General features: G+C 46.7%; 1 protein-coding gene across 3 annotated transcripts in view; it reads right to left on the minus strand.

Annotated features, from left to right (window-relative positions):
• Window positions 1-15,901, minus strand: part of LOC141051301 (AMSH-like protease) — a 153,381-nt gene that overhangs the window by 33,528 nt on the left and 103,952 nt on the right. The gene's annotated exons all lie outside the window — the stretch shown is intronic.

Here is a 15,901-nt window from a genome sequence, read left to right on the forward strand (position 1 = left end):
CGGACACTACCCGCCAGCGGCAGAGGGCCTTGGACAGGCCTGTCATGCCCAAGTTCATGTACTTGAGCGAGGCCTTTCATGCCAGCCTCAAGGCGGTCAGCCAGTGGAAAGCGGTTTTTCCCTGATGGAACGCGGTTTTAACCACATGGAACACCACTTCCACTCTGTCAACCAGTGCCTTGACCTTCTGGAGGCCGACCTCAACAGACCAGCGCACCATTTTTTCAGTAAAATTGAACAGGGCATGGCGGAACACCTTAGTCCTGAGCAACAGCTGAGTGTGTTACAAGTGGCCTGCAACACTGCTTACTTGCAGGCTATGCAGCAGAATCGGTATGTGCAGCAGTCAGTGGTGTCATTTCCAACAGTGCCTCCACTGACTCGCTACTCCTCACTACCGACTTCTACTGCATACCACTGCACGGCCACCTGCATTCCAAGCCAAGCCGGACACCATCCCAAGTCCGAGTGCTGCTGGACACTCCACCGCCACCACCACTATGGCAAGCGCTGCTCCTGTCTGGAGCACCACCACCGCCACCGCACCACCTGCTTGGAGCACCACCACCACAGAACCTGCTTGGGCCACCGACACCTATTCTCCTGTTCAGAGCACCACCACTATTTCTCTGTCTAGGAGCACCGACACCACCACTCAACAGCATTCAAGGAGCACCGCAACCACTCCTCATCATAGGAGCACCGCCACCACTCCTCATCAAAGGAGCACCGCCACCACTCCTCATCAAAGGAGCACCGCCACCAATTCTCCTCCTAGGAGTCCCGCCAACACTTCTCCTGCTCGGAGCACCGACACGTATCCTCCTTCTAGGAGCACCGACACGACTTTGTCTCCTAGGATCACCGCCTCCGCCACTTCTTTGACCACCGACACGAGTTTGTCTCCTTCTTGGAGCACCTCCACTGCCGCCACTTCTAGGAGCACCGACACAACTTTGTCTCCTTCTAGGAGCACCGCCACCACAGAGCATCAGAGGGGTGACCCACATTCCATCTTTTACAGGTCAACGCCACGGTCCACCAGCTCCAGGTGGTCGAGCAATGTAAGGCGGTCACACGGTGGAAGTCGATCCACGCAGGATACTCCTGTGCCAAAGAAAAAAAAAAAAACTTTGTCCATCCACCCTCTCCTCCTAATGTGTCTCAACCTGCCTCCATGTCCATCCCTGAGCTCCCTTCCCCCAGTACTTTCGTTGCCCCTTCCTCAACTTCCAGCCGTTCCTCGTCTCTCCACACCCCCAAAGTATCCCAATCTTCCCCCAAACGTCATTCATAATAAAAAAAAAATTTTTTTTTTTGGAAAAAATAAATGTGCAATTCTGCTTTCCAAAAATATGGAAAATAATGCACTCAGTACAGGTATCAAAACAGTGTTTTTATTAACATACCAACAAGAAATTTTTTTTACACCATTTGCTCTTGCCATTCCACCCGTCCTACATCTGAGTTGAAGTAGGCCGCAAATCGGTCCCTCATTTGGCCAACTTCAACCGATGACCGATGACCTGAGAGGGTGCTGAGTAAATTCAGGCAATGGGTTAGGAGCAACATCATCAAGATCTAAGTTCGGGTGCTCTCTAGCCATGACAAAATTATGTAGAACCACACAGGCCTTCACCAACTCATCCACTGTTTCCAGTTTCAGATTAATTGCTGTGCCGAGAATGCGCCATCTGGATACAAGGATACCAAAGGCACACTGAACAGTTCTTCTGGCCCCGGTCAGCCTGTAATTAAAAATTCTTTTGGTGTGGTCCAAGTCCCGGCTGGAGTAGGGCTTGAGCAGGTTTTGGCACATCTGGAATGCCTCATCCCCAACCATTACAAAGGGCTGTGGGGGACCTTCAGTGTTGGGAAGAGGCCGTGGCATGGGGAAATTGAACTGGTTGCCATACAATCTCCGGCCCATGTCCGAGTTCTTAAAGGCCTGGGAGTCATTCCCACGGCCAAATGCACCAATGTCCACTGCAATAAACATACAGTCTGCATCCACAATGGCCATGAGTGCAGTAGAAAAGTACTTTTTATAGTTGTAGTACTCAGATCCAGTTCTTTTTGGCTTGATAATCCGGATGTGTTTCCCATCAACCGCTCCCAAACAGTTGGGGAAATTGCAGACTGTCCAGAAGTTTTCGGCGATTTCCAACCACTTTTCTGCGGTGGGCAGGGGCATGAATTCTGGACAGAGAACGTTCCACAAAGCCCGGCAGGTGTCCGCTACAATTCCAGACAATGTGGATATTCCAATACGGTACTGAAAGTGGAGTGGAAAGAGGGTCTCTCCAGTAGCCAGGAATCTGGGAAATGAAGGGAAAAAAAAATATATTATTTATGTATATGGATTTTTAAAACACCAAAAATAAAAAAATAAAAAAAAAAAAAAAATTCATAAAAATACATCTGCAGCCTTTTGTTCACTACATGCCATAAAAAAATACCGCAGCCATTTGTTAACTACATGGCAGAACTATAATTCTGCCAGATTTGGAATAGTACATGTCACAACAAAGAAAATTATGCAGGGATTGGTTTTGCAATACTAAATACCGTAATGTAACCAGGAGCCGTTCCTCAGGAGTAATCGCACGACGGAGCTGCGTGTCCTGTCTCCGGATGGCTTCTTGGACACAACCAAGCAAATCGTTAAAGCTTTCTTAGGACATCCGGGTATAGTCAGTAAATTTCTCCGGGTTTGCCTGTAGCTCACTGTAAAGGGTGTGGTACGCTCCACGGCTCTCCCGGAGTGGGATGTATGGTATCCACATACGCCGCCGCTGCCGTCTTCGCTGCCTCTCTCTCTCTCTTTGTTGATGGCAAGCAACTGCATAAGCCTGAGCCATCCTGATATCCAGATCCAAGTCAAAGTAAAAACTCTTCCAGCGAAGATCCATGTTTCACAAAGGAAAATGCAAGCAAATGTGAAGAATTCAGCTGTAAACAGGGTCTATATAAAGAATTCCCATAACACTCGCCCACTGATGTCCCATTGGTGGAGTCTGTTGCAAGAATTTTTCAAGGATTTTTCTCCTGTGAAATGTGACACCTAGACTACCATTGCGCATAAAAAACGCAAACGCATGTAAAAACGCTTACAAACGCATAAAAACGCTGCGATTTTTTGTCGTAATGCGCACAATAATGCTACAGAAAAACGCAGCGTTTACAAGAACTTGCACGCTTTTTTTCATGTGTTTCATGTGCGGTCGATACGCTGCGCAAAAAGGCGCAAGTGTGAAACTAGCCTTAGACCTATTGAAACCCTTTAGGGTATATATCCACTGGCCGGATTACATCCGGATTAGCTCTGGATTGAATGCTGCGTACAGCCCCGGCGTTCAATCCGCAACGTCCAGATGTTACAGCATAGTGGAGGTGATTTTATGCAATCCCATTGCCCTGCGTTTCCGGACATGCGGCGCATCTTTTTAGACCGCAGAATGTCTGTTTACCTTGCGGCGACACTCCATCACTGCAAGGTAAATAACATAGTCCTACATTGCTGTGCAAATTAATTGGGACAAAGCATTTTTTTAAGTAAAATCGTAAGTTGGTTACCAGTCAGTGATTCAAACCAGTTTTAACTGCTTGGAACAGGTGTGTGTAAAACCTTGAGTAACAAAATGTGGCTTGACTGGCTTTAGTCAGAAAATAACAGCTAGCTGCCCCCTCAGCTTCAGTTGAGAGCTTGTTTCTGTGAGGAGTGGTTTAGTGTACTTTTTCTCTCGGAGGGCAAAAGAGCCAGTAAAGAAACAACTTCTGACATCTCCAATGAAGTCAAAACGACTCGCATGCGAGAGAAAAAGTACACTAAACCACTCCTCACAGAAACAAGCTCTCAACTGAAGCTGAGGGGGCAGCTACCTGTTATTTTCTGACTACAACCAGTCAAACCACACTTTGTTACTCAAGGTTGTATACTCACACCTGTTCAAAGCAGTTAAAACTGGTTTCAATCACAGACTGGTAACCAACTTACGATTTAACTTAACAAAATGCTTTGTCCCAATTAATTTGCACAGCATTGCATGTATAGGGTGCGGAGATTCCAGATGTGTTCAATGAAGGGGGCAGCGCTCACCAACTAAAATATCCCTTTATTGGCTCAAATACAGTATGATACCCCCCCAAGAATGCTCCCAACACACTGTATAATACTCACACAGTGAATTTCCCTATAATACCCCAAAACACATAGCATGATGATCCCATGGCGCACTCAGCAGAGTATGATTTCTCTCACAGTGCCCCAGCACGGTAAGATGACCTCTGCAGCCCCCATCACAGAGTATAATGGCCCCCACATAGTATTATGACTAAGGACCCCCATAGCTCTCCCAACACAGTATTATGGCCCAACAGCCCCTCGTAGCAAGTATGATGGCACCCAGAGCCCTCCACACAGTATCATGACCCCGCAAGCACATACTGTTAAAAGAAAAATTACTCACCTCATCCTGTTCCTCTGATGCACGTCTGCATTCTGTGCAGTGTGGGCTGAGCCTCTGTGTAGCAGGCATAACCTAGTGAAGTCATTGCATCTGCTATACTGAGACTCAGATACACAAGCTGAATAGTAAAGCAGAGAGCCGACGGCTCTGTCAATGTATACAACTCTGTTTGTCTCCTACGGATACAGATACTATTGTCAAGCCAGGTGGTGGAGCCTCGGCCCTGGTCCCTCCAACTCACAAGCCCCATACCGACAGCTCGGTCTGCCGCTATTAGCCCTATGCCATTGGTGGCTCTGTTTTCTGAAAAAAATCAGCCATATTTTACTAACTCTGGACAACCGCCATAAACAGTGGTGTAAATTGTAGTTCATGGACCTGAATGTAAACCTGAAACAGGGTCTCCAACTATCACACGTCTTTAACAGTATTGTTCTTCTTTTATGGTTCAATAGGACTTTTAGGGTCTTCATAGACTCTAGGACAGTGGTTCCCAAACTCCAGTCCTCACAGCCTCCAACATGTCATGTTTTCAGGATTTCCTTAGTATTTCACAGTATTTCACAGGTGATGGAAGTATTGTCAAGGCATCAGGAATTAATAATAATAATAATCTTTATTTATATAGCACCAACATATTCCGCAGCGCTATACAGTTTAACAGTTTCAAAACACGTCATAAGTAACAACGTTAACAATACAATAATTAAAGCAAAATAAGACGACCCTCTCACATGTGTAACACTATGGAAATGCAGAAAACACGACCTGTTGGGGGCTGTGAGGACTGGAGTTTGGGAAACACTGATTCTAGGACATAGGTCGGACTGGCCCACCGGGACACTGGGGAAATGCCCGGTGGGCCCCACCCCAGAGAGGAGGGAGAAGGAAAAAAAACGAGGCGGAAGAAAAAAAAAAAAAAGGGACGCGGGCCATTTAACTCCAAAGGAGGCCCAGGCGCGCGCGTGCACGGGACGCATGCTGTCCCGTGCAAGCAGTCCCATCCCGACCAGGGCTGGCAGCACCACCCGGAGGCGTATCTAGGGGGGGGCAGCCGGGGCAGTTGCCCCAAGCGCAGCCGGCAGGGGGGCGCAGTAGGGCCGCCTAATGCAGCGGTCCGCAGTGTCTCCCCTGGCGGCTGCATTCTGCCACCCCCCCGGCATGAGAGTCGGCGGTTCTCTGTGTCAGCTGTCAAGCTGACAGCTGGCGCAGAGAAGGTGCGCGTGCCGGCTCCCAGGGATCAATTGTACTGGTCTCTATACAGACGCGAGTACAACTGCAGCTCTGACAGCCGGGTCAGAGCGACGTCAGCAGCGTGATCAGGTCATGTGATCACGCTGCTGATGTCACTCCCCGGCGCCCAGAGCGATGGCTGGTGGTAAGTGTGCTCCAATGTGGAGCTGAAGAACCACCGAAGATGGGGGTGTAAATGTGGGGAAGGGGGTTAATGAGTGGGGGGGTTAATGTGGGGAAGGGGGTTAATGAGTGGGGGGGTTAATGAGTGGGGATGAGGGCTATTGAGTGGAGGGTTAATGAGTGGGGATGGGGGTTAATGTGTGAGGATGTGGGTTAATGTGTGGGGGGATTTGGAGTGGGGATGGGGGTTAATGAGTGGGGATGGGATTAATGTGTGGGGGGATTTGGCGTGGGGGGTACATAATGTGTGGGGATTTGGGGGGGTTATTGAGTGGGGATGGGGTGTTATTTAATGTGTGGGGAGATTTGGAGTGGGGATGGGGGGTTACTTAATGTGTGGGGGGATTTGGAGTGAAGATGGGGGGCTATTTAATGTGTGGGGGGATTTGGAGTGGGGATGGGGGTTATTTAATGTGTGGGGGGATTTGGAGTGGGGATGGGGAGTTATTTAATGTGTGGGGGGATTTGGAGTAGCGGGTTATTTAATGTGTGGGGGGATTTGGAGTGTGGATGGGGCTTTTTTAATGTGTGGGGGGATTTGGAGTGGGGATGGGGGTTATTAAATGTGTGTGAGGGATTTGGAGTGTGGATGGGGGATTTAATGTGTGGGGGGATTTGGAGTTGGGATCTGAGGACACAAAATGAAGAGTATGTATGAGGAAACAGTATGGGGGATGGGTGCAGACAGTATGGGGAGCGAACGGGTTAATGTATGTGGACACAGTATGGTGAGTGAGGGTTATGGGATGTGAGCAGACACAGTATGGGGAGTCAGGGGTATGTGTGAGCAGACAGTATAGAGAGTGAGGGGGTAAATATATGAGGAGACAGTATGGTGAACAAAGGGATGTTAGAGGAGGGAGGGGATTAGTGTGAGGAGACAGTATATTGCAGATATTTTTATTCAGGAGCATTATAATGACACTTCTATCTTTAAGGGCATCGTGTGGAGATTTGCTGCAGAAGAACGGAGAAGATGGAAGTCTGCAGAGACGGCTGTGGATGAGAAAACTCATCATAGGGTCTGGACAAGAAGAAGAAAAGGAGAACAACTCCAGAGACGACGTAATCTATAAGGTACCTTGCTGATTACTTTTATATGTTTTTCACTGCACAGTATTTTTTCAAATTTGTCATTTTGTGCTCTCTTGTTGTGGTTCAGCCATTAGGTGGTGTGGGCATTGTCTTACCGACTTGTTCACACTTGTGCATGTCACATATATGTTTTTAATCCATTTTTTCCGTGCTCAGCATGGTTTGGGAGACCCCACCCCTCCTCACTGACTGTACATTTCGGCCTGCGGGGCTGTGCAGTGAGGGGGTAATGTAATGCAGCCTCTTCCCACCCTTCCTCCATCCTTCTCCTCCGCCTATCGGGAGTCTCTGTACCCCTGCTACCTAGCAGCTTCTCCCTCCTCTCCGCCTGGACCCTCAGTGAGCAGCGCTGCGCTGGGCAGAGGCAGTGCTGACGTCAGCCCCGCTGCACTGGAGGACTGTCATGGTGGGATGGTCGCGACTGCCAGGAATGTGATGCACACAAGGAGCCATGTTAGGAAGAGCCAAGCAGTGAGCTGGTGAGTGCGGGGCTGGGGTAAGGTGGTCTGCGGCTGCCCCCGGCGGCCCTGTGTGCAGGCAGCTGTCATCCTCATCACAGGCTGCGCTGGGTGTGTGTCTGCCTCCATTGTGTGCAGTTATGTGCCACCAACACCGCTGCCTGTGTCTCACCATGTGCAGCAGCGAAAGGATCTGTGCATGCAGCCACACTGTGTGTGTGTGTATGTACACTTATGTGTGTGTGTGTGTGTATGTACACCTGTGTGTGTGTGTGTGTATGTACACCTGTGTGTGTGTGTGTATGTACACCTGTGTGTGTGTGTATGTACACCTGTGTGTGTGTATGTCTGTGTGTGTATGTATACACCTGTGTGTGTGTGTGTACACCTGTGTGTGTGTGTACACCTGTGTGTGTATCCACCTATGTGTGTGTACACCTGTGTGTGTGTGTGTGTGTGTGTACACCTGTGTGTGTGTATCCACCTATGTGTGTACACCTGTATTTGTGTATGCCTGTGTGTGTGTGTGTCTGTGTGTGTGTGTGTGTACGCCTGTGTGTGTGTCTGTGTATATACACCTATGTGTGTGTGTATGCCTGTGTTTGTGTATGCCTGTGTGTGTGTGTGTGTGTATACACCTGTGTGTGTGTGTGTGTACACCTGTGTGTGTGTATCCACCTATGTGTGTGTATGTACACCTATGTGTGTGTGTGTACACCTGTGTGTGTGTATCCACCTATGTGTGTGTATGTATACACCTATGTGTGTGTGTATCCACCTATGTGTGTGTACACCTGTGTTTGTGTATGCCTGTGTGTGTGTGTCTGTGTGTGTGTATACACCTGTGTGTGTGTGTGTCTGTGTATGTGTATATACACCTATGTGTGTGTGTGTACGCCTGTGTGTGTGTCTGTGTCTGTGTGTGTGTGTGTATACACCTGTGTGTGTGTACGCCTGTGTGTGTGTGTCTGTGTATATACACCTATGTGTGTGTGTATGTATACACCTGTGTGTGTGTACGCCTGTGTGTGTCTGTGTATATACACATATGTGTGTATGTATGCCTGTGTTTGTGTATGCCTGTGTGTGTGTATACACCTGTGTGTGTATATACACCTATGAGTGTGTGTATGCCTGTGTTTGTGTATGCCTGTGTGTGTGTGTCTGTGTGTGTGTGTGTATACACGTGTGTGTGTATACACCTGTGTGTGTGTGTGTGTATATACACCTATGTGTGTGTATATGCCTGTGTGTGTGTGTGTCTGTGTGTGTGTATACACCTGTGTGTGTACACTCTGCGCATGTGTCAGCACAGCAGCAGCTCTGCTTTCCTAGGTTTTCTGTCCCGTCCTGGCACCGTAGCAGCTGCAGAGGCTCCGCCCTATTGATGCTCCCGGGAGGAGGAAAGAATATGGCGGTGCTGCTGCCCCAGCTGGGAGCGAGAGGAAAAGGGTAGGACAGTACTGCACGGGGTGAGGTGGGATACTGGGGAGCATGGTATGGGGGCGATTTGTGGGAGAGGCTGCTGGGTGCACCGCGGCCATTACCGGAGAATGCACCACCAACATCTGTACGGGAGAAGCCACAGACAGCTGTCACATGCCACATAGACATCACACCACAGGTGTCCTAATACAATAATCATCCCCCATATAAGTGTTCTCGTACATCCCCCCATATATACGTGTCCTCGTACATCCCCCATATCCATATATACGTGTCCTCGTACATCTCCCCCTATACGTGTCCTCGTACATCCCCCCATATACGTGTCCTCGTACATCTCCTCCCCATATATTTTCTGTTTTTTTCTGTCACATTATTAAAAATTATTATTAAAAAAAGCCATTAGGTCTTCATCCAGCATCATCAAGCTAATACATACATATATATATAGAGAGAGAACTGCAAGAAGATGAAAGTCTAGAAATGTAGAAATAATAACAGCAGAGTTAGTAGCAGACTAAAAATTAGATCTTTGAGTGTAGTGTGGGCTCTCCTGATGCTTCCGGATTATCATCGACCAAAGGGGCGGCAAATTTTTCGACCGCCCCGGGCACCACAAACAGTTGCTACGCCACTGATTGTACCATACCTGTATTTTTTATCTGTGCATCATGAATCGTGGCATGTATTAAAGGGGCCCACTGAGACTATTTCGCAGGCCCACGAAAACCTGGAGCTGACCCTGGTGACATCGCACATAAAGATGAATGCCGGCTGCAGCTGTGACAGGGCATTCTGCTCTGCAACAGGCCATGCCTCGACGTCACATAGCAGTTACGCTACATGACTCCTGCAGCCTTTGATAGGCTGGAGACCAGTGATCACTGTATTACCTGTACACTATACACAGAGCTCCAGTGTATAATGTCATTGGTGATCCCTGTATTACCTGTATACTGATTCTATATACAGAGCTCCTGTATATAATGTCACTGGTGATCACTGTATTATATGTACACTGACACTATATACAGAGCACCTGTGTATAATGTCACTGCTGGTAATAAGTGTTAGTATTGTGGGTTGTATTCATGATCAGTATTGCAGTATTTGGTCATTATGTGGTGGTAATTTGTGTTCTGATGTCGGCGTAGCAGTATTTCTCCTTATATGTGGTATTATTTGGTCCTTATATGCTGGTAATATGTCATATTATTGAGTCACTATATGGTCTGAACATGGTGTGGCAGTATTTGTCCCTTGTATGTAGTATTATTCGGTCACTAAGCGGTCTGGTCATGGTGTGGCAGTATTTCTTTTCTGTATGTGATATTATTCGGTCACCTTGTGGTGGAATATGTAGTCTAGTTATGGTGTGGTGGTACTTCTCCTTGTATGTGGTATTATTTGGTCGCTCTATGCTGGTAATATTTGGTCACTATGTGGTCTGGTCATGGTGTGGTTGAATTTCTTCCCTGTATGTGGTATAATTGGTCTTGGTATAGTGGATTGTGTTGTGTATGGTGGTCATTTGTTCTCTCTAATAATTAAATACTTGGCACACAGCTGCAGAGATGCACTTACAGGGGTTTTCCTGTGAAAAAAGTAATCACCTCTCCACAGGATAAGTGATAACGTATTGATTGGTGGGGGTCTGACTACTTGGACCCATTCAGCAAAATGTGGAACTTTATATGGGGGTCTGACTATTTGGACCCATTCAGCAAAATGTGGAACTTTTTATCCCCATTAGACTGGAGTGGCATGTACAACCTGATCACTGATCCATTCATTCCCTACGTTGCTGCACTTGTTTTTTTCTGGAAGCCCCAAAGAGAATGAATGGAGCTGCGGTCAGACATTCCACCTGCCGCTCCATTTTTTTTTCTTAAATTCGTTAATTGAACTTCAGGATACAAAAAAGAAGAATGCATAACATACATTGGCCCATGTTAATAAACATTTTCTACAGAGCATACATGTTTCCATCCATTGTTGAAAATAGAAAGCCAAGAAATTGCACATTATTATCTTAAAGGAATAAGGTAGCATTGTACATAATCTTCCCAGCATACGCAAAGGACAGTTAGTTATATAACATAAAACATGTATATCAAGCAAAACACACAGGCCTTTTAACATTTTCGGATAAGAGAATCTAATCAGAAATTCCTAAACCAAACTAAGGCTACCACTACATCAACCGATGTCTACTATTTCGCAACCTAGCATCCTCCAGCATACTGTCTCGTATGTGATGTTTCAACCTTGCAGGGTAAGATGAGAGGAGTTCCACCTCCCCCAGATCTTTTCAAATTTACCCTGGCATCCCCTATTTTGGTATAGGGTACGTTCTTACGGAACAATCGAATTCACCAAGTTAATCCAAATTCTAAGGGAGGGGGATAAAGTTCCCATCCACCGTAATGCTAATACCTTCTGTGCCATAAATAACGTCTCACGCAGGAAGACCCCATCATATCTATCCCAAATCTCCTCATCCCATATCCCAAACAAGCAGACCAGTGGCTCTAAAGGGACCGGGGCCTGTACTAGGGATGACAGTAAGGATGTCACCTCTCCCCAGTAATGCAGGATAGTGGGACACTGCCATACCATATGAATAAAATTTGCATCTGAAGAGTGGCACCGTAAACATTCTGATGACTGGTATCGGCCCATCCTAAAAAGTCGTGTCGGAGTCAAGTACGACTGATCTATAATAATAAATGCCCTAAGCAACTTCCGGTTGTAACAACTTCCGTCCAGTTGTAACCGGTGACGTCACCGCACACCTCTTTCCATGTTAACCCTCAACACACACACTCCACTCACCTTTCACCATCTCCACTCACGTCCACTCACTCTTTCACTCCACATACGACCCTTTCTCTCACTCCGTCTCTCATACTCACGCCGTCATCGCCGCTGATCCACGATCCCCGACATCATCTTCCGCCGGCGCCATCCTGGATCCAGACGTCCTCCACGCCGGCGACATGTTCTTGCGGCGACGCCATTTTGGATCGGCGAAATCCCGCGATAGTCAAGATGGCGTCGCCGCAAGAACATGTCGCCGGCAAGGACGACGTCGGGATCCAAAATGGCGTCGGTGAAAACTCGCGAGATTTCGTCGACGCCATTTTGGATCCCGACGTCGTCCACGCCGGCGACATGTTCTTCTGGCGACGCCATCTTGACTATCGCGGGATTTCACGATACTCAAGATGGCGTCGCCGCAAGAACATGTCGCCGGCGTGGACAACGTCTGGATCCAGGATGGTGCCGGCGGAAGAAGATGTCGGGGATCGTGGAGCAGCGGCGATGACGGCGTGAGTATGAGAGACGGAGTGAGAGAAGGGGTCGTATGTGGAGTGAAAGAGTGAGTGGAGATGGTGAAAGGTGAGAGGAGTGTGTGTTGAGGAGTGTGTGTGTTGAGGGTTAACATGGCAAGAGGTGTGATGCTATCGCATCCTCCCGATGCGATAGCATCGGGCCATAATCTAGTTAATTATATACTGTATAATTGTATCATTCTGTTGTTAATAGATGGTGATACACCAATCGGGGACTCCAAAATCTCCTCCCACTCCTCATCCTGTGTATTAGGGATGAGCCGTTCCCACTTTCTCTTGAAAGAACTTATGGCAGATTCTGCTCCCGCTGATAGCATGTATGTGTATAAGGAGGAGATGAGACCCTGAGGGCCCTGCGATTTAAGGATTCCTATCAGAGGTAGAAATGAAATAGTACGGCCTACACCCTTATATCTTACCTGCCGCTCCATTTTAAAATGGGGATAAGTGTCCTATCAACGATAAAACTTCCTCATTCTTCCAGTTGCTGCAGTTTCTAATGGTCGGACCTAAGTGATCACCTATCCTGTGGAGCCCATGGATCGGTGATAACTTGTTTTAACCAAAGAACCCCATTAACGTAAACTATCGTAATTATACATCCCAGTTATGGGGGCGCACAGTAGATATGCAGGAGCCGCTTGTGTTTTAGGCCAATGCTTCACTATAATGGGGATAACGACTGACAGATATTTGCATATAGCTGTAGGGTGGGCCCCTAGAGTCCATTCCCCTGGTGGGCCCCAGACACCCCAGTCCGACCCTGTAGATGCAGATTGCAATCCCTGCATCCCTTATAGACATGCCCTGCCTGTAAGGCCAAGGTACAGTGTGCATCATGAATTTCACTGCAATATCGCAAACTTCACTAGGGAAATGCAAGACACAACATATGTATTTGTCATTCCTCCATGATTTTTTTTTTACAATGAATCCAACAGGTTTGTCCTTCTTTTGTACCTTACAATTCTAAGTCATTTATGCAAAAATTGTGATTTACACTAAAAAATTATATTGTGGTGTGGTGTATTACCATGCAATAATTGTCCAATTTATCTAATTTATTTAATTTTACAAAGATTGAATCTGAACATTGACACCTAATTGTGTACAAACACTTCCAAATATATTGAAATAATTACTGCACCTAATTAACCTTATTGCTTCAGCAAAACTGAAGACCACTAATTTAATGGAAAACTGGACTTCTATGAAACCATTATTGCACCGCTGCGACTCCCTAAAGAATCCACAGCCATTAAGATCCTGTCTTCTCAGTAGATTAGGTTGGATTGTAACTATGAGATGGAGAGGTCATGGAAGATCTTGTCCCCAAGATATCATTTTTTTTTCTCCCATGCACATACATACAGCTCCCATAGGGTCTGAATTGAGTAGCAATATTCTTGCACAGTGACTACTACAATCAAACTCTTCCATTTCCTGTTTTTTTGGGGGGGTCTCAGCAGTGGGAGCTGCAAGTGCTCAAACATTTATCACTTAACCCATAAATCTGTATATAATAACATGTAAATTATAGCTCAGATTTGCAGAGAATTTCAAATCCAACATTATAACTAGTGAAATCTGTGGAACATGTAGGTAAAAGTTTTCTCCGCATCATCTATAAAGTTGCAGAGGACTAGACACATACCCTCCATGGTATTTAAACCAGTAGATCAGCACATTCCAAAATCAACATATACTTTACTCTAGACCAAAGGTGTAAAGATCGTCGTCGCAGAGGGTGCGACAAGGCCCATGCAGGAGGGGACACACCAAGCAAAGCACCTACTTCAGCTGGATGTGCAACTGTGGACACACATCCAGTTGAAAAATATTGCACTGCAGAGACCTGTTGGCTGCCTGCCCTGCAATACAAGTCCCTGTGCAATCAGAGATTGGCATTTGGAGGAAGATAAGGTGTATTTAAGGAAAGCAGAGAGGAGGAGGGCCTTCCATAAAAAGAAATTTTATGATGAAGGTGAAAATATATATAAATTGAAGACTGGTGTATATAAATTGAAGACTGGTGAGGAAAGGGAGGTGGGGGACACAGAGTGCATTTTGGGGGAATTTAGACGATTCTATAATCAGTTATATTCTTCGGGATCGGGGGGATTCATTTGGGGACATAGAGGGTTTTCTTCAGGAAGCAGGGCTCCCAAGGATTAAAGACAGTGATGGGGAGACTGGAGGTGCCCATAACAAAAGAAGAGATAGAAATGGCTATTACATCTATGGCTAATAATAGGGACCCGGGGGCAGATGGTATCCCTAGTGAAATTTACAAACAATTAATTGAGATGGTGACACCCAGACTGCAAAAGGTTTTTGAAGAGGCTCTTCGGGAGGGTGAATTACTGGCGTCCATGAGGGAGGCGGTGGTGGTGGTCATTCCGAAAGAGGGAAGATTCGGGGTTGGCAGAATTGCTGACGGTGGATGCAAAGATTTTGGCTAAAATTTTGGCCAGCCGTTTTGCGAGTGTGCTTCAGGATCTTGTCCATCTGGACCAATCCGGATTTATGCCAAATAAGTCTATGGCGATTAATTTGCGTAGACTTTCTGAATTTGCAGCTGCCATCGGACAATAGAGGCAGTAGGATTGTGGTATCATTGGATGCTCGTAAAGTGTTTGATATTGTTGAGTGGCAGTATCTTTAGAGGGTATTGGAACGCTTTGGTTTTGGGCCGACCTTTATTTCATGGATATGGTTGCTATATACTTCCCCAACCGCTAGGGTCAGAATTAACGGGAAAATGTCTAGGAGTTTTGAGCTTCATAGGGGGACTAGGCAGGGGTGTCCGCTGTCACCGCTACTTTTTGCTTTGGCAGTGGAGCCCCTGGCGCAGACAATTAGGAGGACAGCTTCGGTTAAAAGGTTCAGTTTTGGCTTGGTAGAGGAAAAAGTGTCATTTTATGCAGATGATGTGTTGCTTTTTTTGGAGGATTCCGGAGAGTCGTTGTTGAGAGCAATGGAAATTATTAAAACATTTGGGTCTATATCGGGATTAGAAATTAACTGGGAAAAAAACACTGTCCTGGCTGTATATGATTGTGCTGTTGATTTGCCAGTGTCGGGGGAGGGTAGTAGGTTGGCAGTGGTGCGACAGTTTAAATACCTGGGCATTCAGGTGGCACTTCCGATTTCAAGCTATGCAGATTTCAATCTGATTCCACTGCTGAGTAAGTTTAGGAGTAAAGTAGGGGCGTGATGTAAACTGTATCTTTCAGTATGGGAAGAATTAATCTGATTAAGATGACTTTGATGCCCCAACTGCTGTACGTTTTACACAATGCCCCTATCTGGTTCCCTAGGCAGTGGTTTATACTATTGACTCTATATTTAGGGATCTTGTGTGGGGAAAAAAGCAGCCAAGGATCAGACTTGATATATTGCAGAGGCCCAAGGATGGAGGGGGACTGGCGCTTCCGAACCCTGGGATTTACTACTTAGCTGCTCAGGACCAACAGATGAGGGGGTGGAGGGATGTGTCTGAGGCTGGTTCAAGTGATGGGGAGGGATCCCTTGGTTCAGGGGTTGGAGGCAGGAAGTTTTAGTAAGTTGGGTTTGATGTATCCTACTTTAGCGCTGATACATAAAGTCTGGGAGGCAATTAAAAAGATTAGAGGTTTGGAACACTTGACAAATTTTTCCC

The sequence above is a fragment of the Dendrobates tinctorius genome, unplaced genomic scaffold (assembly GCF_039654945.1).
Source record: "Dendrobates tinctorius isolate UK_male_01 unplaced genomic scaffold, ASM3965494v1 ptg000156l, whole genome shotgun sequence".
Taxonomy (NCBI): domain Eukaryota; kingdom Metazoa; phylum Chordata; class Amphibia; order Anura; family Dendrobatidae; genus Dendrobates; species Dendrobates tinctorius.